At 35.0% G+C, this 12,347-nt stretch overlaps 1 pseudogene; it reads right to left on the reverse strand.

The window, feature by feature from the left end:
- Window positions 1-9,967: 9,967 nt before the first annotated feature.
- On the reverse strand, window positions 9,968-11,583 carry LOC113316563 (annotated as a pseudogene).
- Between the last annotated feature and the right edge of the window lie 764 nt (window positions 11,584-12,347).

Genomic DNA, 12,347 nt, shown 5'->3' on the forward strand with positions numbered 1-12,347 from the left:
ATCTTGCAATGTCTTCGCGATGTGTTGTTAATTATTTTCGCAAGCATATTCTTCTTTGCGAGATTCTGATCCTACACGCACAATGATTACGCATTACATTGTTGTAGGACGAGTCAGTACTCCGCCGTAATTGCGCATTACGAAGCCATAATAGCGGTATACTGTATACACCGTAAAACACTAAGATAGTGCCACCCTGCAGGGCCAGTGAAGCGCAAATATAATGCTATACTGTAAAGATATTTGGCTATGTAATGAAACTTATTGGACGACACAATAAGACTTCATTATGGGAAAGGCAAGACAAAGACAAAGTGGCAAGATGCAACATGCAACATGCGATGTTGGCATTAAGGCATATCCTTGGAATTGAGTTGGACCAAACTTAAGGATGATGCAAGAAGGTAGAATAGGCCAAGAGTTGGTCTATGACATTAGTTCAAGAAAGGCCAAAGCTTGGACAATGAAAACAAGCTAGTAATGCAAGAAAATTTGGCTAAGTAAAGCATATGACGCCATGAGTAACTAGAATGAGTTTAAGAAATCGGTTGTGATGGCTAAAGCACAAGGATATGGTCCGTGCATTAGCATAGAGCAAGAAGTTGGAAGGGCCAAGGAGGCTGAGCAAAGGATCATGGCTAAATCCAATAAGGCGCAATAGTTGTACAATACAGCTCAAGTGACGGTTACGAGTTAGTTACGCGCTTCACAAGCATATCAAACAGGCGAGACAAGGAAGAACAATTATAAAGGAAGTTCATAAACGTGGGAGAAGGTTCTTCACTGCAATAGAAAAGGTGTTGGATGATTGGCGCGAGTTGGAAAGGAACTGGCCAGTTAGCACGGATATTGGCGGTTACAGAACTGCTCCATGGGACAGATGGTTGTACCATGCGTGTGCAACGTGCACGGTTTCGCCAAATAAAACTGTTGTATAAATAGTCTTAAAGCATGTAAAAACATTGGGTTAGTATATGGAAAAACATGGAAAGTGCTACGTACCTACGGCTTCCTCCCCTAATAGGTGGCGTGAACCACCACCACAAATTTCAGTTGCATCCCCATACATGGAGATAACAGGGGCATTTTATGTGGTTGTATGAGAGTGGGGGAAAACTTTCCGGAGATGTGTGGGGTAAGAAGCATTTTCGGAAAAACATATGCAATGTTTCCGATGATTTTTTTAAATACTTGCCAAATTGGGATACGATGCTTCCACTAGATTTTGGGAAGACAAATGGTACCCTAATAGGATCGTTAAAGACTTGTGTCTAAATCTATATGCTACATCTAGTACGGAAAACATTTCTTTAGCTTCCACCAGATCGGGGTGTAGTGGGCCTCTTATCGAATAATAGAAAACATGTTTCAAATGAATGACTTTTTAGGGACCATGGTTTTTATGGGATCATGATTTTATTAGGCCATCTTCTCTATAATTATAAAGGGGTAATTTGCGTTACCTTCTCTGAAGAAGATCATAGTTTGAGTTACCTCTCCTACAGAACAAATATTAGTAAAACCTCCTCTCGTTATTTTTTTCATTCAAATCCGGTTAGCTGAGTCAGCTGCTTCGTACAACTGGATGCTCTTAGGGGAGGTAACTCAAATTATGATCTTCTCCAGGGGAGGTAAATCAAATTATGATCTTCTCAGCTAACCAGGTTTGGATGGAAAAAGTGATGAGAGGAGGTTTTACTAATATTTGTTTTGTAGGGGAGGTAACTCAAATTATGATCTTCTTCAGGGGAGGTAACGCAAATTAACCCATTATAAAGGGTGTTCTAAAATATTGAAATGACTAACCCACCCTTAACCTAATTTAATTTAAAACCAACACAATAACCACCTCTCTCTCTATATATATATATATATAATCACCACCTCCTCTCACCACCACCTCCCACCACCGCCGATTACCACCACCACCACCAACCACCGATTACCACCACCACCACCACCACCAACCACCACCAACCACCGATTACCACCGCCGCCGATTACCACCACCACCTCCTCCTCCAATTATCACCACCAACAACCACCAATTACCACCACCACCTCTGATTACCACCACCACCACTATATGTATAGCTTAATTTAAAACATTAACAAAGATATTCTCACAAACCCATTACTTGTCATTCGTTTTTGGTTGAATAAATGAGAACTAACCATCAAAATGAGTTGAAAATGGAAGTTGCAGAGAGGTTTAATGGAGTTTTTTTTTCAGTAAAAAGTTCGGTTATCACAAATTATTTTTTTCTTAACCGAACTCAAAGTTCGATTGATTCGCAAAAAAATACTTTTAACCGAACTCCTTGTACTAGAACAATACAAGTCCATAAGTTCGGTTCGTTCGCAAAATTATTAAGTTTTCTTTGTAACCGAACTCTACCTATAAGCCCAGTTCGGTTGATTCGCAAAATATATTGAAGTTTTCGATCCAACCGAACTTCTAACACTAGGTTACTTTTAACCTGAAGTTCGGTTGTGAACTTGGTTGCGTTGAAGTTTGCGATCTAACCGAACACAGAAGATGTACTCAAATAAATTATCAAGTTCAAAGTTCGGTTACCTACCATTTTATCCTAGGTAACCGAACATTGCACTATACGACCAAAACCTCCATTAACGAGCGAGTTCGGTAACCTGCGTGTTTGGAAAACGTAACCGAACTACACTTTCAGGGGTGTTCGGTTACATGTTCTTGACATATGGTAACCGGACAACACTTTCAGATGTGTTCGGTTACATGTTGTTGACATATGGTTAACCGAACTGGCCCAAATTTACATTAAAAATTTCATTTTTTTTGAAAGTTTGGAGCAATTCAACCAACATTATCTAAGTTTGAAGAATACCTGGGTACCCAAATACCCTTCCTCCGGTTGTGGTTGGTAAAATCCATCGTTTTTCATGTTTTCCTTCTTCATCTTCTCTAACTTTACTCTCTCAATAATTCTACTTTTTAAAAAAAAAAACTCATTTGATTTTTTAATCTCACTAATTATCTTTAACTTAATCATCTCACTAATCATTACACTAACTATTATTAACACTAGCTAATCATCATCCAAAATTAATCAGGAGATTAATTTAGGTATTAATATAAATATCTAGATAAGGAGTGACCTAGATTTACTTCTAATGTCTTTACCCAAAATAAAACCATGGTCCTTCAAAAAAAATCATGGTCCCAAAAAAATCGTTCTTTCAAATGTATCCTCTGCATTCTTAGTTTTTGTGGATTTTTCGTTATTGGTTTTTGTATTCGCCCACACAGGTGTGTGCATTTTAATATATCCACTTTGATTATAACAAAAAAGTAAGTACATTTTTTCGTTTCTTGGTATTTGTTGTACTGCGCATTAAAGATAATAGAAAACATGTTTTAAATGTACCTTTTATGATCGATTAAAAGTAAAATACAATGAAACTTCCATGACAAATTAAGACTTAAATAGAAGGTACATATATATAGCAGGTTAAAAAAAGAAGTCCAAGAAGGTATTAATTCAATTATTTTAATATATGGAATCAAATTTTTAAAATGAATTTTCTGACTTTTATGTACTGTTTTTGTCTTTTAATTTGGTATATTAATAGTTTTGTTTGTTGGGGTTTGGTTCTTGCAGAGACCAAAAGGATTGAAAGCAATGGGAAACATGGAAAGTGACTCCGAATATTGAATGAAGGCTGCAATAAAATTTTCATTTTATTTTTCCTGTAAAGTTGAAGAGAAAAAGAAGAACAAAGAAAGTATAAATTGAAATCTAAGCCTTTGGGTTATGATTTTTGAAGTGTTTTTTTTTTTTTTTTGCTTGTTAATCTCTTTTTACTGATCCATTTTAACCTGAGAAAAAGAGTAAAGAAAAAGAGAGAAAGGGTGGGTGTAATGTCTTCAAACAACAAACTAAATATGGTGCTCTCCATCCCTTCCATATCCCTCATTATTTTATAAAATCTCCAAAAACCATCTATTATGGTCTCCCATATCCCTACATGTGTAGGTATATCCATCCCTTTTTTTACATGGAGGATCACATCTGATCCCTTTTGTAGGGAAGGGAAATCACACGCTACTCAGTTGCCGTATTTATTTACACTTTATGGCTCAGTAGCCGTAACATTTTACACGGCTACTGAGTAACCGTTTCAGGTTTTTAAAGTTTTATCTTAAAATTTTCCTTTTCCATTCTTTTTTTTACTAAAACTCCTTTTTAATAAAATATCATTTTACCTAGACAAATATATTCCCATTGGAAAAAAAAACTAAAAAGAAAAAATACGGCTACTCAATAGCTGTTTGGCATTATTCGTACGGCTACTGAGTAGCTGTTTCATGTAGGGAAAGGATAATAACACACCATAGTAAGGTTGCCTTCCTTGTACTATCCCCTCCCTACATTTGAGAGATAGGGAAGGAATGGAGGTACCATAGTGCTAAGTCTTACGGATCCATTTTAACTTGAGAAAAGAGTAAAGAAAAAGAGAGAAAGGGTGGGTGTAATGTCTTAAAACAACAACTGCATATGTTGTTTTTTTGAGGAGAACAGAGAGCGTAGTAGTGATAAGGAAGGAATGTGTAATGTTGTTCCTTTGATTGTAGTGATAGGTTTTATCATATCCTCTTTGTTCACATCATCCTTTTCATTAATGTATCCTAAACTTTTTCCTTTCCCTTTTGTTTGCTTTGTTTTCTAGTACATGCTTTCATTTTTATTTTTTTCTTTTCGTCGTGGTGGTTGTTTTTTTTTTTTTTTGGAGATCATTTTGAGTGGAATGGTAGGAAATGCCGTGGCTTTTGCATCTAGACAGCAAATGCTTGCATTTTAAGGGTAGAGGGATAGCAGTGTTGTCTTATCTGTAATATCATGCCCCGAACAACCCCAAACTGGTTCAACTTCAGCCTGTGTGTTATTATTGGATTGCAAATCAATTGCATGACTGCGTATTGTTGTACCGTGAAGTAAAAGAAATCATAGAAACCTGTTTCACGTTTACTTTTTATGATCAATCAAAAGTAAAGTTAAATGAAAATTCCATGACAAAGAAATAAAATGAAACTTCCGTGACAAAGAACTAAAGAAGAGATACATTTAAAGAGGGCTGCAGGTAAGCAAAAAGTCATCAGTGATTCATTTTGTATCATTTTTATTACTTCATTGACACTAAATAAATTCAGATGTATCTTTGTAATAGTCTTGCAAAATGAGTTTTTGGAAGAAAAAACAGAAGGAGTTGGAGACAAAGACAATTGTAAGTACCCGTGTTACTAAGATGTTCGAGGAAACTAAAAAGAAAATTATTAAATAGCACTCAATTACAGTATCCTAAGCATTGCAACATTATACTTCGGATACTCACATATTTCAGCAATATTGGATTAATATGACTTCAACAATGTTAAATTAACTGTTTTGGAATTACTGTCTTACGATTACCTATTGTGCAACACGATTTTTTCATATTATTTTATTATATGCTCCTTCATGGAATATTAAGGGTACATTAATATGGAAAGAAAACTGATTATACTTAATTTGCAGTGAAAAAACAAAAGACTACTTTAATTTGCAACATTGCTAATCTGGCACCTCCATGCTAAGTTTTTTTTATGGAAAATTAAATTATATTAACTAGTAAATATAGTATAATAGATTTAAAATTTCATCTTTATCAAAAAACATCAAAATAAATGCTAGATTTTTGAATTTTTTGTTGCAATTTTGTGGACATATGCCGAAGACTTTTTATCCTTACTTCCTTTGCAATGAAGTCTTCCATAGTGTTATGTTTTCTATTAATATACTTCACATGTGCTTGAGGTAAGTGTCTCAAAATATTCCTGACTTGTTGCAAAATATTTTCTGCTGTCCATGGAGTCTCTGTTTACCTTGTTGATGTTGTCTGCCATGATTTTGCAATCAGTGACTATGGGACTCTTGACAAAATGTTTTCTTTTAACCACGTAATCGCCTTTAACAAAGCTTTTGTTTCTTCATGGAAACATGTAGATGCCCAATCTAATCCCGATAATATGTGCATGAAAGTTTTGGTCCACTGAGTAAAGAATAAAAGCGAAACTCATGGAGAGATCTTTTTTTTTTAAAAGAAGCATCTATAAAGATTATTCGATCTGTGTTTATGTCGGACTAGTTATATGTAATTAAATTCTCTTTTGACTTATTTTTGGGGGAAATATTGCAGGTATCTATTAATTTGGTCAATTAGCATCATTCGATCTGGGTTCTTTTCCACGAATTGTGTCAAATCGTATCTGATAGGATGGTGGCTATCTTTTCCACGAATTGTGCCAAATATGTATTCGATAACCAACCATTCACCCACAAATGAATCGTGTCCGTATTGCCCCTTGAGTTATTATATTCTAATGAAAAACCGAACCAGACAGCTCTAGTAAAAGGATAATGTTTGAATAGGTGTTGTTCCGTTTCCTGTTCTTGAGAATTACACATTTGACAATGAGGGTTGATAGCTGAATTATGAGCTCCAAGTCTAGAAGAAGTTGATAGGGCATTTTGTAAAAGTTTCCAAATAAATAATCTTATTCTTGGAATTACTTGTATTTTCCGGACCTTTTTCTTAGGAATATCCACTAAGCTATCAGTATCTTGGGCTTGATTTACTAGGAAATTGTAAATATTCTTAGCAGAGAAATTTCCTGAATAATGATGTTTCCATCTAATTTTATCTTGTTCTTGTCTCCTTGGGATTATTGCTAGAATTTTTCCCTAAACTCAAGATGAAAAAATATGTTCAGTTTTCCATAATCCCATTTATTTTCTTCCATTATAAGCTCTTGAACCATTTGTGGAACCGGTTCTTGTAAATTGGTTTGTTGTGAGACTGTGTCAGCATTATCCATCGATCCTCCCATATTTTTGCAGACAATCCATTTTCAATTTGCCACACAAAATTTCCCTTAATCAGCTCTAGACCTTTTTGTATACTTGTCCAAATCCACGATATATTAGAAGTTCTGGATGAATCCGAAGGGTGAGTATTTAGAAAGTATTTAGCTTTCAATAGTTGAACCCATAATTGGTTTTGTTATGTTATAAATCTATTGGCAAGTTTAGTGAGGAGCGTTGTGATAGAAGTATTATGTGATTCAACACAAAAACATATAAATATACAAAACTGTTTATACCATATAATCATATTTACAGATGGACCAATTTAACTTGAGAATAGAGTAAAAGGGAAAAGAAAAGAGAGAAATAGTGGGTGTAATATGTAATGTTGTTCCTTTGTTGGTAGTAATAGGTTTTATCATATCCTCTTTGGTTCGCATCATCCTTTTTCGTTAATGTATCCCAATTTTTTTCATGTTTCTTTTCTTTGCTTCGTTTTTTCTGGAATCCTATTACTGGGGTTGTAGGGGGTGAGTTTTTGGGGGCTAAAATGCTATGTGTAGCCAAAAAATGGATAGAGGGACTCAAGGTATATGAGAAAGTCAAAAATATTATCACTATTCATTAAAAGAAAAAACCTAAATCTATAATCTTCTCATTCTCCATCTCATTTACAAATCATGTTGAAGATCATAAAAAAAATAAAAAAATAAATCTATTATCTTCTTCCCATCCTTCTCTTCCCATTCATAAATTGTGATAAAGATGATGATCATAGTTTCATCATGATGAGAACGATGATCATAAAGAAAATCCAAAATTATAATCTTCTCTTTCTCCTTTTCATTAATAGATCATAATAAAGATGGTGATCATCATAAAAAGAAAAAACTAAGAAAACCCACTATTTATTTTTTTCTTTTAAATGGTTAAAATATATGATTCTATGAATTTCGGGTTAAAAAAAAAGTTTCTGAAAGTATTTACGGCTGGGAGTTCTTAGATCCCCAGCCGAAAGTATATGTTTCGGCTTGGGTTTCCCAACCGAAATCAGTTTTCTGATGTTTTCGGTTTCCAGAACCAGTTACGGCTGGGAAAACCCAGCCGAAAGTGTCGGCGGCTGGGATTTAATGTTTTCCCAGCCGTAACTGCAGTTAAGGCTGGGAAAACCTAGCCGTAACTGGTTCTGAAAACCCAAAAAAAAAATCAAAAAAACTTTCGGTTGGGAAAACCAAGCCGAAACATGACTTTCGGTTGGGTCGACAAACTATCCCAGCCATAATCTTGATTGACGGTTGGGAATCTAAGAACTCTCAGCCGTAAATACTTTTAGTAACTGTTTTTTTCTACCCGAAATTCATCGAATTGGATTTTTTAACCATTTATAACAAAAAATAAATGGTGGATTTCCTTAGTTTTTTTCTATGATGATCATCATCTTTATCATGATCTTTGAATGAGAAGGAGAAGGAGAAGAAAATAGTTTTGGGTTTTCTTGATGATCATCATCCTCATCATGATGAAATTATGCTCATCAATGAGAAGAGAAGGATGGGGAGAAGAAAATAGATTTATTTATTTTTTATTTTTTTATGATCTTCATCACGAAGAGAAGGAGAAGGAGAAGATTATAGATTTAGGATTATTTTTTTTTATTTTTTTTTATGAATAGTGGAATTTAGGTAAGGGTATAATAGACATTAGGAATATGATGTGATAAGGGATAAACTCATTTACTATTTCATGACTCTATAAAGCCCCAAATTTCCCACCGCTTTTACAACCCACAACCCCAATAATAAGATTCTTTTTCTAGTACATGCGTTGGTTATTTTTTTTCCCGTAATAGTCGTGGTGGTTGTGTTCTTTGTTGGAGATCATTTTGAGTGAAATGGTAGGAAAAGCAAGTGTTTCAGTGGCTTTTGCATCTCAGACAACAAATGTTTGCATTTTAAGGATAGAGGGATAGTAGTGTCATTTACAATATCATGCCTCCGTCGAAGACCATTCGGCTCTAGCCCTAGTTCATCCTGTGGGTTGTATCATGCCTTTTTTTGTTTATGTGTGGGAAATTCGGATTGATTTACAATTTGGATTGCAAATCAATTGCATGACCTTGTGTTTTGCAACAAAAATCATAGGAAACCTGTTTCAAATTAACCTTCTATGATCAAAAATTAACCTTCTATGATCAATCGAAGTAAAATAAAATGAAACTTCCATGACAAAGAACAAATAATAGGTACATTTAAAGCATGCTGAAGGTAAAGAAATGTTATTAGTGATCATTTTGTATCACTTTTTATTTCTTCACTGACACTATATAAATTTAGATGTATGTTTGTAAAACTTCCGCACAATGAGTTTTTGGGAAAAAAAACTGAAGGTGTTGAGAGACAATTGTAAGTAAGATGTTTGAGTAAATTAAAATGAAAATCATAAAATTGCATTTGGTTCTATTATCATAGGCAATGCAATGTCATGCTTTGGGATACTCATAGACTTCGCAAATGTTGGATTAAACTGACTTCAACAATTTTCTTGGGAGGTTATTAAAGCACAACGATGAACTGTAATGTTGAAATCATCTAATGTGAAACATGAATTTTGCATATTACTTGATATATGTTTCTTTGTAACTAGAATGTTAATGTGACATAAACAAAGAATTATGTACCGTCAAATCTGGTTTGGAGTTTGGTACAACTACAAATGATTCAGCACAAAAATATATATCAATATACAGAATTGTTTACATATATTTACATATATCAATATACAGAACTGTTTATGCCATATAATCATATTTACGTATATTGAAATAATCATTAATCAAAAATATAGGGGAATGTAAGGAATAATCATAGTATTAGGACCCGATCTACAAAATGATTCTAGCGTAAAGAAACTCTTTTCAAAATGGTCATAATTCCGTTAGGGTTAGAGTTATGTCACATGGTCTAGCATAAGGGTTATTACATAACTGTCCACGTGTGGGTTTAAAGTTTATGCGGCGGGGTTGTGCATCCGGTTCAGGTGGGTTCAAGTGATGGCGGTGGTGGGTTCAAGTGGTGGGGGTTCAATGTTCAGGTGGGTTCTACTATTCCTGCAACAGCCATGGCTATGCATGAGAGCAGTAATCCGATACCCATTCTTATTGTTGCACTGATCCCATTTGGCTTTCCAGTGTACTTTGCAAGTATGGGGACAATTACTCGATCATAAAATGCTACCCATATTGTTAACGTAGTAATTATGAACAAGGCAAAGCACCCTGCTGGAATTTCAAAGTTAGTGGTTATGTGTCGATTCAGGGTTTTTGCTTGGAGAACTGGAATGGAGTTCTGTGAGAGTGTCATATAGATCATGAAACCGGTTGACCAGATAGGGATAACTCTGATTAATGATTTGAGGGTTTCTACTTGACTGACATTGCAGAGCTCCCATGGTTTGGTAGGTGATCCGTAGGGTTTTAAATCTTCTTCGGGATCTCTAATGATGCAAGCTTTGTTTAGAAACCTGCACATATTGCAAGTAAACAACAGATCAACATAATGAGGCACTGCCAGCAGAGTTGGTTATTGGCAGTTTTTACTCTGCCAGAACTGAAACCTACAAATTTACTTAGTTGAACACTCAAATGGATGTGCACATTGTTAGGAAAAAAAATGTTCCATGTACAATGTAAAATGTAGTCTACTTTGGGGTTTATCTGTTCGGGATCAATAAGCTTTGCATCCTTGTGGTAACAGTAGACAGACAACTACTAAAAATGTGATTTTAGTGAGAGCGGTACCTTAGATTGTTTGATGGTGCGACAAGGTTTAAATCCTTGATGTAATAATAAACCTCATCCGAGTTAACTGTTTCGGGAGCAAGAGCAAGATCAAGACGTCTATTTCTCCATGCCGCTACGAAGACTTTATGAAATCCAGTGAATAGGCTTGTGCTGGCTTTCACTTTGATGTAGAAAGAATTGCGAAGGAAGAAGAAAAGAGCAGACAAGAACATGAGCATGGGAGGAACTGCAAAACCCACTTTCCATCCCATGCGATCTTGAATATATACGATAACTGTCAAGGCAAGCAAAGTTGAAATTCCAGTTGTAGCATAATAAAAGTTGAAGCAAGTCTGTAAGATCTTTTCATTTTTTGCGGGGTCGTCTTTTTGAGGCAACTGATCAGCACCAAATGCTATCGAACACGGTGTAATGCAACCAGCTCCAATAGACATTAGTCCAAGAGATGATAATAGAAAAAGGAACTGAGCTGGTGTCGCCGAGTCACATACATTTAAAGACAAATCACAAGGTTTTGGTTCTTCTGTGGAAACATTGCTGTCAACCATAGCTGGACTATCCCCTGCAAAATTGAAATTTCCACATAATAACAACATAAGCAACTAAACAATGGAACATTGAAGTTCAATTTCATCTGTACAACTAAATTTCTTATCCTCTACATTTAAAGACGAGAACAAATTAAAGAGGCGGTCAATTGCCTAAATTGCATTCACATAGGGTACATCTACTTCAATTTCATACTGTTAAAACTAGTCCAATAAGATGCTAACAAGATTAAAATTTAGTAAAAATTCATAAATTTTTAGCACTTACAAGAAAGCTAGCAATGGAACCCAAAGCAATAACTCTAAATCTTCCCAAGTATGAATCAGAAAGAAAAGCACCAAAAATCGGGATCATGTTTATTTGATTTTGCAACTAGGGTGTTGGAAATTTGAGGTTGAAATTCACATTCATTCATTGATTGGATCATGGCTGATGGATTTGGTTTCTGAATTCAATGCGAGTATGTCATCAATCTTAATTTTCTGATAATTTCTAGGATGAAAAAAGAGAATAGGTGTTGCATTGGGACTGAATTCAGTGCGAGAGTGACATCACCCATGAGGCGGTGCTCACTTCAAGTAAATCTGAAAATACTCAAGCTGGTTTAGTGTTGACCAGGATGGTCTTGACTTTTGCCCAGCGATGCATACATTTGAGAACCAAAAGAAAGAGTAAAAGATTGATGATACTAGATTACCGGGCACGGTGGGGGGCGACCGAAGATCCGATCAAAATTCTTCTAGTTTCAATTTTTACCGAATTTTTTGATTTTGCAACGGAAATCTAATTAGGAACACATATATGCGTTATTAATTTTTTTTTGTCTTATATCACACTTTTTTTGCACCACACTTTTTCAACTTTTTGGTTTAATTTGAAGCAATTGGGGGTAAAAATGGTAGAATCCATCCGATTTTATGGAGTTGAAATATAAATGGTGACCCAAATCATTGATTATCAAACCAATTTTGGAATAGGACAATGAATTTCGATCCAATTTGGTCGAATTGAGTGAAATTGTATAAAACTGCGGCAAATTAGTTTAGGCCACGGTTTTTTCAAGGATTTTAGGTCGAAATAATTAACAATTAACGCGGGTTTTGATCGATTTGATGATG

The sequence above is a fragment of the Papaver somniferum genome, chromosome 10, assembly GCF_003573695.1.
Source record: "Papaver somniferum cultivar HN1 chromosome 10, ASM357369v1, whole genome shotgun sequence".
NCBI classification, from domain to species: domain Eukaryota; kingdom Viridiplantae; phylum Streptophyta; class Magnoliopsida; order Ranunculales; family Papaveraceae; genus Papaver; species Papaver somniferum.